General features: G+C 31.8%; 2 long non-coding RNA genes across 4 annotated transcripts; one reads left to right on the top strand and one right to left on the bottom strand.

Annotated features, from left to right (window-relative positions):
- Positions 1–610: 610 nt before the first annotated feature.
- On the bottom strand, positions 611–8,137 carry LOC128214959 (uncharacterized). 2 transcript variants are annotated; one of them, XR_008258008.1, is made up of 4 exons: positions 7,976–8,137; positions 4,933–5,044; positions 4,512–4,635; positions 611–2,950 (listed from the first exon to the last, which is right to left on the bottom strand). It is a non-coding gene; the product is annotated as an uncharacterized LOC128214959 (long non-coding RNA). The 2 variants fall into 2 exon arrangements; XR_008258009.1 differs by having other exon boundaries at positions 4,962–5,044; positions 7,976–8,133.
- Positions 8,138–8,158: 21 nt separating this feature from the next.
- LOC128214958 (uncharacterized) lies at positions 8,159–13,865 on the top strand. 2 transcript variants are annotated; one of them, XR_008258007.1, is made up of 5 exons: positions 8,159–8,227; positions 9,325–9,401; positions 9,735–9,816; positions 10,599–10,729; positions 11,809–13,865. It is a non-coding gene; the product is annotated as an uncharacterized LOC128214958 (long non-coding RNA). The 2 variants fall into 2 exon arrangements; XR_008258006.1 differs by having other exon boundaries at positions 8,162–8,234.
- Positions 13,866–15,666: the final 1,801 nt, after the last annotated feature.

Genomic DNA, 15,666 nt, shown 5'->3' with positions numbered 1-15,666 from the left:
GCAATGTATACAGCCAGAGATTATGAAGATTTACTTCAACTCCTCTGTTATAGTCTATATACATTGTGGTAGCGTGCGCTATACTCTATTCATTCTCAGAGGTGTTGAAGCAGTGCTTCATCACCTCTATTTATTCTTTGTCCAGTGAAAATGAAAAATGGGAGAAAAATGCTTAGATTTTTTTTGTTGGTTTTGTGTTATATCAGACACCACATTTAATATACTATAAGTATAATACAATTACATTGTACAAAATATAATTTTTGGGCAAAATGTTTTAAAAGTTAAATGAAAATGAGAATTTCTGGACTTAGCATCAACTCTGCCAAATTTTGCAATAAAATTACCAAAATAACTTTTTAAAACAGATATTATATAACATTATAAGATACTTGAAATATACAAACTATGTATTTTGTAAAATATGATTTTTAGGTAAATTTGTTAGAAAAAAAATGAAAATTTCTGCATTTTGCCAATTACTTTGTCAAATTTTGCAATAAAATTACCAGAATTACTGTTTTTAAATATATTTTATATTACAGTATAATAGACCTTAAGTAAAGAAACTACATACTTATGTGAAATGCGCTTTTGGGGCACAATGTTTGACAAATGAAATGAAATTTTTTGAAATTTGGTCACCTAGGCATCAATGAATTTTAAGTTTTTATATTGCAGATATTTTCCAGTCGCGCAAAATGCACAATTGCAAACAACATGCAAAAGCACTTTGAAACCAATATAATGAGACAGGCGCTTTGGTTTGTCAAGCCTTGCCGTGCAAACATCTACATAAGCCTAAAAATGTCTGTCTGAGATACCAGGCGTGAAGCTGCATATAACACTAGTATGCGGATGAATCCACATGATTCTGATAAAAACATAAAAAAATCAGCCAAAGTTGCAGTATGCGTACTTGACTACATGATCCTTTAAATGTCATTTTTATTTTCCAGTACAAAATAAAGCACCTCAGAACGCCCAGAATGCACCATGTTTTTCAAAATATTCTGAGGGGGCATGCCCCGAGACCCACCTAGCAATTATGAATCCACATATAAAGGGCTAGCTAAGCCCCTTACTTCTGTATGCAAAACAAGACTACATGCTCATCTTTTCTTTATCTATTCTGCCTGTTAATTTGCTTGTAAGCTTATGTTAGTCAACAATATAATAACATTAGCTGGGCCAAAATACAAAAGTCTCTTCTTATGTTGAGAAAAATTCCGTTACTGTTTAATTTCCGTGAATGTTTATTGTTCTTTTGCAAAGAGGTATGCAATTATGATTGCCGGGTTTATATGAAAATACGATATCAGGAATGGTCTGAAACAGCCCTAAAACACACAAAAGCCTTAAATGAAACAAACATATTATATATTAAAGAGAATTGGAGTACTGTCTATAAAACATACACCTTAAAACACAATCTATGAACAGTTTTTGCCAATGTCTCTTATAAAAAAAAAAGCTACAACAAAAATATCGCTGGAAGTGATGGTACTTCCCATATGCCCGTTTTCTTTGAAAAAGCAGAACTTGTAATTCAATGTGCTAGTAGAAGGTAAATTGTTGTTGCATTATTATACACAGTTGGAAATACCATTTTTAATAATTGTTTTCATTGTTAATGCTGCACTCTCACAGATATATGAATTTTTATTATTTTTAACTTGGAATGAAAAACTTTTGTGCACATGTCTGATAACAGTTATATGAGACTGCATACAAAATCACAGTTTTTCCTATTACCATTTAAAACTCTATGTTTAATGGTTAGTAATGCTTGAGAAGAAATGAAAATTTTGGCAGTTTTTCAGACAATTGAATTCTGTTTCATTGAGAGTTATCTTATATAACTGGATTGAAGGCATTCATGCAAAAGTCAGACTATTTTAATTATTTTTTTCAAAGCAAATGTGAAAACTCTTAATCAGTGACAGTGCAGCTTTAACATCCTTTTAGATTTAATCACTATGATTTCAAAATTATCAGACAAACATGATACTAGATGTATACTGTCTTGTTTGGAATTCTTGCCCTTATTCAGTATTGGTTCAATTATAGCAGTATTTATTTGAACTGCCTCTAGGTTAAAGTGTGATAAAATTCATAAAATGTCAAATACATAATTATATAAGATTCACAATTCTTTGAAGGAATGAACACCTGCTTACATGTCATATGACAAATTATGGACACATACAGAACCTAATCCTAATAGTTTTTCTCCAGAATTATCAAAGGGGTCACTCTTAACAAAGATCTAGTATAAACTTAATAATAATTTCTTTAGTTTAACAATGTTATAAAATCTTGAAAGGCCATAGGCAGGTAGTTCTGACGTTCATACCCTTCAAAACCTTTGACAAGAGGCATGTCTATCAAATATAATTATGAATTACTGGTGTAAATGGGTAGTGGGTAATGCACATGTCAATTGTGACCACCACCACCCCCGTCCGGGGGTATACTGGATGTGAATGCGGTGGTTTTGTCTTACCTATGGTATGTTGGATATGGGGGAATTTGGCAGGGATTTTAGTTCAGGATCAGTTCAGGGAATTTAACCTGGGGTAGGCTGGACCAAAAGTCAAAAGTCCCCGGACCTGGGGGCGGGATGTGGTTACAATTGACTGGTGCATTATGCTATTCATTTTGTTGCCCACTCCTTTGTTTTTCTTTGATAATCCATTGCACACAACTATAGATCAGGATCTCAAATACTATATATGTTGAAAATTGACAACTTTTGACATCAATGTTTTAGTTATAGTTATGAATAATGAGCGTTCATTCATTGCTTTTTTATCAAATCACAATCATAAGTGTTAGCAAAGCACACCACTTTGTGCAGTAATGTTTAATGCTGTGGCTCCTCTTATCAACCAAGCACTTGGGCTGTTGGTGGATAACCATTTCCCTAGTTTCCTCCCTGTCTGGTCACCTGTTTGAAAATTAAAACATTGATAATATGTAATAATGACAAAACTTGAAAGTATCCAGAATTGTACACTATGTTTATACATTTGCTGAATTAAATGAATAAGCTAAGGAAATGTACATTCAAAACAAAAGGGCCAGCATGGCCCTTAATTGATCACCTGATTAAAATGACCATGAACAAGTCAGTCAGGTAACAACTGGTTATGAAAGGTGTTGCTATTTGCTTAGCAGGTTAGTGGTTGCTGTGTTATTTGATGGTTGATAAGGACTCCTCAAAGAAGGCTGCTCTTTGTTAACAGAAATGAGAAGTATGGTAAGCTGGTTGTTCCCATGGTCAATGGATGTTACGGTAATGAACCAGAATGTTGCTATGGAAGTAAATGATTACTAAGGAAGTAATTGGTTGCTATGGATGTTGGCTGTTGCTCAGGAAAAAAGTGGTTGCTAAATAAGGCATTGGTGCCTATAAAGGTAGTTAATGGATGCGTTGGAAGGAATTGGATGCTAAGGAAGTCATTGGTTGAATGGGAATTCATTTGTTGCTATGGATGAAGGTAGTTGCTAAGGCAATCATTGGTTGATAAAGAAGCCAAGGATTGTTTAGGAAGTCATCATTTTTTATGGAAGTCATTGGCTGCTGTAAATGAAGTATTTGATAAGGATATCCTTGGTTGCTTATAAAGTGGTTGTTAAGGAAGACATTGTGAGTTTGGATTGTAGTCACTAAGTCAGACAAGTACGATTTCCTCAACAAGGCAAAACCTTGCTTAACATCCTGCCAAAAGGTGATTATTATATTGTTGTAACAACTTGTTTCATAATCTTTGAAACTAAATACCTTTTAGTTTAGACATCAGTTTCTACGGAATTCATACATTACTGCAGAAGTCATTGCCTGATTTGAATGTGTATCAATTTTTGTTCTAGAAGTCTATCAGTAACAGGGGAACTCTGGTTGGGACAACTTTGACCCCAAGGACGAAACTTGAACAACATTCATAAAAAAAACACTTAACAACAATCAGTGATTTTTTTATGAATTCTTTTTACTGCCTGTACAATGTACCTCGCAAATTCGGTAAAAAGTCAACTTTGGGAAAAATACAAAATCAGGCCAAAATTGCTTATATAATGGCAAATATACATATTTTAACTTTTTTATGCATACCTTATGCTGTGAAAGAGTAAGACTTGTCAAGATTTTGTTTATATTTCAAGAAATTCATTGCTATTTGAATCCGGAATGTAATGTATTTTTTTTTTAATTTTGGGGAAAATGGAGTTTTTCACAGTAAAAAAATCACTGACAATGAACTACAAACTCCAACATATAAACACCACATACACAAAAACAAATTGATTACATATATAAATTACTGAATATTCACATGGTCTTATGATATTATTGATGAATATTATAATGTTATTTTTAGATACCAGTTACGGGTAGTAGTAATGAAGAATACCAGATTACAAAATCAAAGTGGAAATTGGAACTATTAGAGAATCACTTTATTTGTGGGTAGGTCACTTAAATATTCATTGAGGTGAAAAGAAATTACCATATGATGTATTGCATATGTTTAACCGCTGTTGCACAATCATCATTTCCAAGTGACTGTCTTCATGTCCAGTACTAGCTTACAAAATCCCTTTCTAGATAGTCAAAGACTTCATCTGATGCATCTTAAAAAGGAAGAATACAACACAATCATGAACACAATAAATGCAAATAATGTTGGGTATGCTTTAAACATGATTCAAATGCAAAACATCTTGGCAATTATTTCTAGAGCAATCTAAATGTCCTACATGAGATTTATTCTCTTATGAAAAAGTGATGTTTATGTACAAGCCAAATATACTAGAAATGTGTCAAGTGGGCATTAAGTCTTGTGTTGCTTGGTGAATTGCATATACTGTGAATGAACATAATTAACAAAAAAACAGGGATTTCTCATAATATGACAAAGTTTTTTTTACCAAGTTTGGTAAAGATTATTGAGCCATACAATGTTCTTATCTGGACTGCATCGTCTTTTATTCTGGGCAGCATAATATGGAAATCCAGGCCATGTATACATCTGGGTTTTATCTGTAATGGACCACATTTTCCAAAATGTATGTAGGCAAATGAGTTACATGGAAATAAAAACTATCTATACATAATAATAAGTGATTTGTATACATGTGTTTACCTTGGTATTATATACCCATAGATATATTATATGACATAGTATTGGGTTAATACAAAAAAATGAAATAATATATAATTAGGTTAATGATAAATCAAGCAAATTTAAACTAACACAAACAATTATATGTATATATTTACATTATTTCACAGTAAAATATAATAGAAATTTATAAACATTGGCATAATGCTTAAATCAGGTATCTATTTCAAGGCAGTTGTCATTAAATCATAAAATTTAAAGCTGCACTCTCACAGATATACCATTTTTACAACTTTTTTATTTTTTGTCTTGGAAAGAGCAAATTTTTGCATAAATATCTGCAAACCAATGATATATGATTGCTGCCAAAAAATCAGATCGTAGATTTCCATATTTCCGTTCGAAAATTAATGTTTTATGGCTTAAACCGTTACTAATGGTTTAAGAAAAATGCCTAAAACATTACTTTTTAAACTTAAATATAAAAATCTGCTATCTAATTTTTTGTCAGCTGTCTTAAATAACTGGTTTCCATGGATGTTCGCAAAAATTGCCTCATTCCAAGACAAAAAAATTGTCAAAACGTTCAATCTGTGAGAGTGCACCTTTAAGGTCAAAACAACTAGAAAATGGAACTTTAAACAATAAACTTAAAAACCATGACTTATGGTACAAGTATTTCCACATCGGAGCGGCTGGTTCTTACACACTGACAGTGACACACAATACACTCCACTCCTCTCCATTAACCCTTTATATATATATATTACAGTCGAAACTCGTTGGCTTGATATCTCATGGTTCGATATCCTCGTTGGCTTGAACCAGATTAAAAGAACTGATTTTGTTTAACTCTTTGTTCATATAAAATTTGATCGGATGGCTCGATATATTGTCTCAGGGTCGATATTTCTCCACGCTCGAAGTCAATTTCGCGGTTCCAAGTAAGAATTTCACAATTTTGTTTGCTTGGGTCGATGTCATTTTCGCGGGTTCAGGTAAGAACCTCACACCTTGATTTGTTTTGTTGGCTTCATTTAGCACACGGCGCTAATCGAAATTTCAATGCATCCTGATATAACTAATAAGCTATGTTTTTGTTACCCACTGTTTAAAATTACTTGTTTGTTGTTTTCGCATAATTTTTATAATTAATAAAAACAATCAAATAATATTTTCTAAGTATCGAATAAGTGATGTTACGAACTTTACGACGTGTAACTATGTCCAATTAATACTCTTCTCTTGCAGAGATAGCATAGCCAATAACAAACGAGGTAAACAAGACTTTTTGTAACGAATAATAAAAAAATAACATTCTGTAAGCAATCCCGCTTGGCTCGATATTCTCGAGGCTCGAAGTATTTTGGCTGGTCCCTAGAATATCGAGCCATCGAGTTTCGACTGTAGTTTAAAGCTGACGGAGGCACTCCTGCCATGTACCGCTGCCACCATTTAAGTAAACCTGGGAGGAGAAGTGCCCCAGTGTGGAGCTTGAACCAACAACAACTGCTGGAACACTATCATGGCTCTGTAACCAACTGAGCTAACTGAACGGCTGGTTCACATCGACACGATCTACATCTACAATAACTTTACAATGTACATGAATACATAAATAACTAAAGTATGAATGCAATGTATTCATGTACATTGTAAAGTTGATGTCTACTGTTCTACTTTAAAAGACACATGCATGTACCCCAAAATTAGTTTTGACAGGCATGACTCACTAATGCCAGTTGTGAGCTTGTTCCTAGCTTTGATCAAGATATTTCTGTCTGAAAATGACATTGAATACACTCTAAAGCCTAAAAGGCTGTAAAATATGCATTCAACATCTTGATAAGCAACTATCTTAAATAAATTAAAATATTAGGATACAGAATGATGTGAAAGAGACTTTAAAAATATCGCTGCATTGTTGGATGTTGGTGCTGTCATCTGATGATCTGTCAGCGGCAATGATTGAGGCAAGCATCAAGTATATTTAAATAAACATTGCACTTTTAACAGATTAAATGTTTTGACAACTGTTTTATTTTTTGTCTTTATACAAGCCAATTAATGCATAAGTGCAAGAAAAACAGTGACACAAGACTGCTTAAAAAAACATTGGATTGCATATATATTTAAGTTAAAGCTTCACTTTCACAGATATACCATTTTTACAACTTTTTTATTTTTTGTCTTGGAAAGAGCAAATTTTTGTATAAATATCTGCAAACCAATGATATAGGATTGCTTACGAAAAACCAGATCATAGATTTTCATATTTCCGTTTGAAAATTAATGTTTTATGGCTAAAACCGTTAATAAACGTTTTAGAAAAATGAACAAAACATCAATTTTTGAACTGGTATATATAAAAATCTGCGATCTATATTTGTCAGCAGTCTTATATAACTGCTTTCCATGGATTTTCGCCAAAATTAGTACATTCCAAGACGAAACATAAAAAATTGCCAAAATGTTCAATCTGTGAGAGTGCAGCTTTAAGAAAATGATGTTTTATGCATTTTTCTTCCAATTGTTAGTAGCACTTTTAGCCATATTTAAAACAATTTTTTTAACGGAATATGTAAATCTGCTATCTGATCTTTTGTCAGCAGGCTTATATCACTTATTTGCATATATTTACACAGAAACTGGCTCATTCAAACTCCAAGACAAAAATAAAAAATAACAAAGTTGTCAAAATACATGTATGTGAGAGTGCAGCTTTAATGAGTACTTCGCTATATCAATAAAATATACTCGTTAAACTGTCAATTGTTTACGTATCTACATAAATTCAATTACCTTTTGAACTAGAAAGTGTTATATTTTCAAAGAAAATAGCCATTTACCTCTGTTCAGTGTCGGCCAAATTCGATGTTTTGAATCACTCTAGCGCGTGCTAAATACTAAATGACGCAATGTTTTGGACTGGTCTTCATTTTCTTCGATACAGGCACAACCGAGCGTAAATATTAAGCGAGAAAGTCTAGTGGAACGATGCAGGGTTCATTGGGTTTGTTTACAAGCATCCGGTTAAGAAGACGACAAATAAGAATGGTATTAAGTTGGTAGAATGGAACTCCTTCCTGATTCCTGCACATGTAAGTTGTAAGTATTGACTATATCGGGATATCATACAGGACACTCAAGTGTTATTTTATATTTTCTTAGTTATCATGCAAATGAAAATAATCACTATCATTTAAAAGTTATTCAGGGATAGTTGCAAATGGTTTGTTTACATTAATTAGTTTTATGAATTTAATTGAATACACAAATTTTTATTAGAGCTTTGCACCAAATTAAATTCAGTTCATTTTACGGGAGTAACCCACACTAGCGGATCCAGAAAGGGGGTGGGATCCCCCCCCCCCCCCAAAAAAAAATAAAATATTCTGTAAAGAATCTCAGGACAATTATTCAAAAAATCTTTTGATCTTTGATATCATAATGGTAAAAAAATTTACCAAAATGCAAAATGTATAAAAAAATATCAAGTCAGAGAATGGGTTGGAGCCGGTGTCGCCAAAATTGCAGTCCAGTGTTGTATCCACTGTGCTATGAAGGCTTATCCTAAACAGTTGGAATATTTAATCTTTATACCTAACTTGTAATATATTGGCGAATTTTTTTTATTGTAAATTATGTGGTACTTCAGTTAGTAAGTTTTAATGCATTGTACACATAGATACCAAGTTTATGTCAGTTTTCGTCAATTTTCTTTTTTTCCGCTATTTCATTAAACAGATTACAGCCCTTTTTAAACAAGTCTTTGGGAGGAACTGTTGGGGATTGTTATTAAAGCTACATTTTCACAGATTTACCATTCTGACAACTTTTTTTTTCATCATGGAATGAATCATGCAATGTTAGTGCATAAATTATGTCCGCGAACCATGATTTAAAACTGCTGAAAAAATATCAGATAGCTGTTTTTCATATGTACGTTCATAATTGTTGTTCTGTGACTTAAATTTGAACACTTTCAGAAAAATGAAATAATAAGCAGATTTCTCAATACATGACATCTGTTTTATTGTTAGCAATTAAAGGCATTGATTCTCTGAGATAATAATAATGTTAAAACAGTCAACCTGTGAAAGTGCAGCTTTAAGACTCATTTTTCCTAAGATCAGCCAAGTTAGTATTATAGCTAATTTAAGCTTAAAAGTTAAGGTGAATTTTATATTTATTTCAGACCAGATACTCTTGAGGGACCAATTTAAGGGCAAACAGACAAACGTTTTGATGCAAAGAAAGCATTGGATTTGAAAGGTAGATTTTTAACACATATTTACATGTACTCAATGTCATTTACTAGTATAACATAATGTATTCAAGTATAAGATATTTCAAGTATTTGGTCAGGTTGTTAGGTTTAATTGAAACTGTTAAGCAAATAAATGAAAGTCCATGCAATTTTGCATGCACATGTTTGTTGCATGCAGATTTTACTCAGATGGCATAGGGTACAGTTACTCTTGTAACTTGCTTAAAATAAATGCAAATAATTCTGCATGTGTCTGAAGTCATGTTTTATTTTTCTCTACAAATTGTTTTAAAAAATGCAATTGTTTGATTTCCTTTCTTATGTGTTATGCATTGCAGTTCCCATGGAGAAGAAAAATGGAGAGATTCTAAAAGTATGAAGATACTCCTGTGTATAATGAGGAAATCTTGTCAGTGAATGGTAAGTTCTCTTTGGATTAATTCTATGTATAACAATATAAATATGAGGTAAGCCAAGAAATGAGAATTAACATAATTATTCTGTTCAAACATACATTGACATATTAAATATAAAGACATATGTATGATTTGTCTCTGCTATTATACTCTATACCCTATGGTTAGGGTTCATTTGGACAAGTCTTCTTTTATCCATAATTCCAAATGCTTCTGAGATTTCTAACACATATTAAATATGTTGAGGAGAAGTGCTGTGCAAAAAACATTTTTGTTTATGGTATTTTAGAGTTATTGGTCTTTGATTATTTTTCTTTCACTTTTCTATGTTTTTGAGGTATTAACTTCAAACTTCATGCACATATTGGACGTGATAAGAAAAATAGCTGTGCATATGAATCATTAAATTGTGTATGGTAGTCAAAGAATTGTAAACCTTTGATTATTATCTTTATATTTTTTTTATTTTTTTTTCTTCTCTTCATAACTTTTTTTCATTTTTTACTTTAATTTAACAAAACACTATTCTGTTTTTGGTATATTAAGGATTATTTTCTTATGTTTATTTTGTGCTTGGCAGTTTTAAAATTATTGCCTAATTGGTTACTGTATGCTTAAAAGCAAACATCACTCTCAGTGAAACCTCTTATTACAATAGGTGATAGCTGTAGTTTTTCATGGAAACAAGTGTTTGACAGTATGAGTCATTTTTTAGTAGCAATATATTATGTACATTTAAGGTATACCGGTAAGTTCTCTTTTGCTAATTGTTCAGTTGTTTTTCAGTTGTTGCAATTGTGGACCAGGCCAGAGTTGTACTAAACCAACTAAGACACAATGAGATACAGGAATGACACAATGAGAAACAGGAAACAGGAAAGTGATGACTGATCGCCACCTGTTACAAATTCATCTAGGTACAGTTTTTATTCCAGATTTGATACAACTGTAAACTGTTTTATGTATGCTATGATTATGTTCATCATGTTTGTTTAAGACCGTGATGATGAGGACTAATCTATTGATTATCCCTTGCCAAAAGGCAAAGTGGATACAGTAATTGTGCATGTGTGTGTGCGTGTGCACGGAATGTAATCTTGAGCATAAATCCTCCAGGTATTAACTTCAAACTTCATATACAGATAGATCCCTATTGAGAAGAAGTGCAGTGTTAAGGGACCATAACTCTGTTTACAGTTCTTTTTGTAATAACCCTTTGTTATATTTCATACTGAGTTTTTGTCTGCAGCAGAACTTGAAAAGTCTTTGAGGTGTTGATCTCAAACTTCAAATATGTACAGATAGATCTCATTTAGCAGAAGTGCAGTGCACAGAAACCATAACTCAAGATTTTTTTTGTAGTAGTTGCCCTTTGTTAGTTTTCAATGTTATCCTTTGTTGTAATGCACAGTTGTGATCATGCTCAAATATGCTCATTCACATTAAAATTAATTGTCCAGGTTCAAATCCTGTAATAGAAACAATTATTTTCTTTCTGTGTTTAGCAAAGTTTATATGAACTATCTATCAATGTAAAATAAACTAAGATTTGTGTGTTTTTATCATTTCTTATTTATTTGTATATTTTTTTGTTACATATTTTTATGTGCATATATATAAAATCTATATCACAAAAAGTGTGGCTAATTTTTAATATTAAGATATAATATGTATAAGAACTATCATATTTCAAAATCAACCATAGAGCTTTTGCAAGATAGATAATAACTTAATGTATCTGATGAACAATAATGTGATTTTGGGATGCCAGCAATAACTTTTCAAGGTGAAAATATGTTCTTGTCATTGATTTTACATATAAGTAATCAGTATGCAAAGCCCTTTCAAATGATACTTATATGGGGTAACTATCAAATTTTAACATTGAAGCCAATGGCACAAATTAATGAAAAGCTCCTTAATAGTTCAATATTTGAAGCCAACAATGGAACTGTGTTTATGTACATGTATTGCTTAATGTTCCTTTTTCTTTCAGAAAACTCCCCACATCCAACAAGAGACAGTCTGACTTCAAAATCTTCATTGAAAGCAACTTAATGGACAAGACATCCGTCACATAAAGATTCACTAAAATTGGAATGATATACCAATTTTAACTTTTAACAGACAAATACATTATAGATTTGAAAATAGATTACCCTTAAATAAGTTGGATGATTAACATTTACCTCAACACAGTACAAAGTGCTCATGTTGAACTATTGTGATTGATCATAGTCTGTCCTTCATTTTTATTAACAGTTTCATACAGTGTTAACACTTTAGTATGGGGACTCATTTTAGCTCAACTTTTCGAAGAATATGGAGAGCTATACTACTCACCCAAGCGTCGGCGTTGGCGTCACCCCTTGGTTAAGGGTTTGCGTGCAAGCACACATAGGTAAATATCTCAGCAACTACTTGAGGTATTGCATTGAGACTTTATACAATGGTACTCAACCATCCAACCTACTTAATTAACCAAGTTTGATAACTACTTTGCATTTAATGCCAATAATAGGCCTTTAATATTTGACTTAGAAATTCTGGTTAAGGTTTTGCATGCAAGCACACATAGGTTAATATCTCAGCAACTACTTGAGGTATTACATTGAGACTTGATACAATGGTACTCAACCATCCAACCTACTTATTTAAACAAGTAAGATAACTCTAGTTTGCATTTAATGTAAATAATAGGCCTTTATTATTTGACTTAGAAATTCTGGTTAAGGTTTTGCATGCAAGCACACATAGGTTAATATCTCAGCAACTGCTTGAGGTATTGCATTGAGACTTGATACAATGGTACTCAACCATCCAACCTACTTATTTAAACAAGTAAGATAACTCTAGTTTGCATTTAATGTAAATAATAGGCCTTTATTATTTGACTTAGAAATTCTGGTTAAGGTTTTGCATGCAAGCACACATAGGTTAATATCTCAGCAACTGCTTGAGGTATTGCATTGAGACTTGATACAATGGTACTCAACCATCCAACCTACTTAATTTTCCAAGTTATATAACTATAGTTTGCATTTAATGCAAATACTTCCCTTTATTATTTCACTCAGAAATTCTGGTTAAGGTTTTGCATATAAGCACACATAGGTTAATATCTCAGCAACTACTGTATAAATTGCATTGAGACTTTATACAACCACCCAACCTAATTGAATAATCAAGTTAGATAAAAATTCTGGTTAAAATTTTGCATGTAACCACATTTATGTTAATATCTCCGCACATCATGTATTGCATTGAAATCTAATCTAACAGTGATCCATGCATGTTTCGCCAAAACTTTTCAATCCTTACACTGAAAAGCAGCGGAATAGTCGAGAGCGCTGTCTCTGTGACAGCTCTTGTCTCTTTGGTCTTTATTCATACTGGCCAGAATATGTTTACCAAAAAAATCTTAGTAGAGATTGATAACTGTTCAGGTTGGACAAAAAGCATGTAGGTTGTTTGTTCTAATAATATAAACTGTAAATGCTTCAGAAACTATATATATAATTTTTCATGATATTTGTCAGTATTTATTCTCGTCAACATTTAAATAATATTAGGTGAAACTTGTTTAATGGTCAAAATGTGTTTGATTAGAGTGGCCTCAAGTTCCACTTTATATGAATGAAATTTGGTCAAGTTTTAGAAAAAAACTATGTTCTAGTTTTATAGGCCATATTCTCTTCCCAAGCTTTCCTTAAAGAATGAATGTAGGTAATATGAAACAGGAGTCACTAAGTCAAGTATTAAAAACCTTAAAAATTGCTATTCATAGAGGTATTGTTTCCTCATCATAAATCACAACTTAGCCAGCAAGACTTTTCAACAAATAAGGCATAACATGTAAAAAGTTAATAATTAGGCACATATTTTAGTGAATAAAATCTTGTGAACATATTATTGAAACAAATAATGTGTCTGGTTCTGAGGTGAGCAATAAAGCACATTGCTTAGTAACAATTGAGCTAGCTCATTATTAAAAGTTTGTTTTAAACTTGAATTAAATGAATGCAAATCATATATTATTATTTTTAATCTATATTTTTTTTGTAGTTACCTTGTTCTGTTGTTAATTTCCATACTGACTTGGTCAATTATGGCTAATTGTCTAATTATATTTTAACTTCTAACCTAAATGTTTCACTGTACTTTTGAGTGTTCTGTTAACTATATTGCACATTACCCTATATGACAGTATAAATTCAATAAAACCATGGTTATTAAGTTCCATACATATTGGAGCATATGGTAAGCCTCTAGAAATGTCACTTCTTAAACCTAGATTCTTGATCTGTTGGCCACATTGTTTTGTTATTTTTTTGTTTATAAAAACAAATGATTGTTTAATGTCAAGGAAACCTTTTTAAAGTTAAAATGTAGATGTACATAGATAACTGTCAAATATTATTTACTATTTAATTTCCATTCATTTTTATATTTGATTTGGGTCCCTAGGGTCATGGTCACTGTAACTAAAAATAGAAAAATGCTTGGTACTGAATAACTTCAGTTTTAATACATTTAAAACTGAATCTCACAATAAAGGCTGAAGTTCTTGTTGCATTGCAGCATTTCTAGTTAACTTTTTAATTTGACTCTTTTTATTGCTTTCGACAGGCACATATTACATCATTATTGTATTCATTTTTAAGACAAAGCCTCATTTAATTGAGCGTGCTGTCCAAAGACAGCTCTTGTTGACATAATTATAAGACACCTTATGTTATGGTTTATATGAACAATAGCTGTTTCTGTGTATGTTTTAGAAGAAACTTCCATTTCTTATCATATTGATGGACATAGATATACATACATGTACGGGATTATTGACATCAGATTCTTAAGATTAAATTTACTAATGTTCTGTTCATGTTCAAAATAGATACAGTTATGGTAAATGCATAGTCTTGTTTGTTTATAACATAGACAACCATGTCTTTTGGTTGTCATGGTCTCCTGTCCTGTTATGTGAATTGGGTTTTATGGACATCTTCGATATTGTAGGTCCAATTCTAGTGTCTAGCTGGAAAAGTATTTAGCCTAGGGAGACCTTAGTTTGGGTTATCATGTTGGATATGTCTAAATGTTGGCATGTCGGGAAATGACAATTTTAGGCTATGATTTTAGGCTATGACAATTTAAAAATGTAGACGTTGCTGGGCAAGGCTCCACACCCAAGTGACTGTCGCATTATATTCTTGAAAAAATGCCTTGGGCTTTTGGTTTGTTATGAATTTTGCGAGTCTGGCAAATATCTGCATTATAAAATTCATCGACATACAGGTGACAGAGAAAAAGGTCAATTTTCAATGATTTCAAAAGATTTATTAACTAAAAGGGGATCATCATAAATGAATACAGAGAACAAGGTTAATTGATTTGACAGAGGATTGATGCAGAGCTTCAAAAATTAAGGAGACAATTTCAGAAAAATGCACATAAATGTTTTCTGTTTATTTGTGTTGTTTGATAACTGCTGTGTGTCGATTTTTATTTAATTTCATTTTACCCCCCTAATCACACTTCACACAATACATGGTTTCTACTCTTTAGGTTTGTTATACTGTATTATAGTATCTATTGAATACAGTAAAATTTCTGGTCATTGTATTGCAAAATTTGTGCTAATAATTTGCAATTTCAGAAATTCTCATTTTTATTGAATTTTTCAAACATTTTCCCCAAAATTCACATTTCACAAAATTACATAGTTTCTTTACTTTTGATATATTAAACTGTAATATTTATGAAATACAGTAATTCTGGTCATTCTATTGCAATATTTGAAAAAGTTATTGGCAAATTCCAGAAATTCTCATTTCCATTTAATTTTTCATACATT

This window comes from Mya arenaria, chromosome 13 (assembly GCF_026914265.1).
Source record: "Mya arenaria isolate MELC-2E11 chromosome 13, ASM2691426v1".
NCBI lineage: Eukaryota > Metazoa > Mollusca > Bivalvia > Myida > Myidae > Mya > Mya arenaria.
This window is presented reverse-complemented; position numbering and strand designations above follow the sequence as displayed.